This window comes from Taudactylus pleione, unplaced genomic scaffold (assembly GCF_031769625.1).
Source record: "Taudactylus pleione unplaced genomic scaffold, aTauple2 ptg001420l, whole genome shotgun sequence".
In the NCBI taxonomy this organism is placed as follows: domain Eukaryota; kingdom Metazoa; phylum Chordata; class Amphibia; order Anura; family Myobatrachidae; genus Taudactylus; species Taudactylus pleione.
In genome coordinates, this window is record NW_028285819.1 from 182,188 (window position 1) to 183,397 (window position 1,210).

Below are 1,210 nucleotides of genomic sequence, written 5' to 3' on the forward strand. Positions count from 1 at the left end.
TAGTTGGCCACTCACATCAGTCCCTGCCCCAGTGGAGCTTACAATCTATGTTCCCTATCACATGCTCACACACATACACACTAGGGTTAATTTTTTTTTTTTAGGTTTTGGAGCCAATTAACCTACCAGTATATTTTTGGAGTGTGGGAGGAAACCGGAGTACCCGGAGGAAACCCACGCAAGCACAGGGAGAATATACAAACTCCACACAGTTAGGGCCGTGGTGGGAATCGAACCCACGACCTCTGTGCTGTGAGGCAGTAACGCTAACCATTACACCGTCTGTGCTGCCCCATGTACTATGGGGCGAGGTTAGGGTCAGGCACTGGGGAAGGTGGGTTTGGGTAGGGAGAGGGTTAAATTACTAATCAACAAGTGTCGGTATTCTAACCCTGATGGGATGCCGGCACGGGATTATGACCGCTGGCATCCCGTGCCCATCCCCCGCCATTCCCTGCAAACAACCTTCCACCCACTTTTTTCCCCTGGAGAAACTTTTAGCACTATAACTGCTCCGGGTATCTCCTCTCAGTGTATACAGTGTATACAGACAGCGCAGTAACAGCGTCGGCACTTAGAAGTACGGGAAGCCAGGCTCCTGGTCACTGTAATTGCACTGCAGTCAGTGTCTGTATGGTCCCTGCTCCCTGTCCTGCAGCAGCTGCAGGGCCCGTCGGGGGTCTAACAACCTCCTGTGCTGGGCCAGTGCAGCGCTAATGAGGGGACCTGTCCAGACATGGCCCCGTTAGGCACAGGGTGCACAGAGGACAGCGTAGTGCGGCTGCGGATTATCGCAGGAGGAGGTGGGGTGCACACAATGAGTATATGCGCAGATCCATCCATAGTGTATGGTGCAGATCCACCATCCGTGGTGCACACATGGAGTGCCAGTAACATGGGTGCCTCATATCATACATGTCTGCTCTCCCGGAATGGCAGGGAGGTTCCTGAGAAAAGAGTGGTGCTCCTGGCCACCCATGGAAAAGTGGGCAAGTCTCCCAGCAGCCTACACCTGGACCCAACCCCATACACCCACCCACAGCAGGTGGGCCGATGACACATTTCATGCTGAATCACGTCATCGTAGCTCTGAGCCCTGCTTCACAATGCTGGTAATCTCCACATTGTATAGTGAGGAGGGGCCACAATGACGCTATACATACTATATATAACATACTATACATACTGTACTATATATAACATACTATAC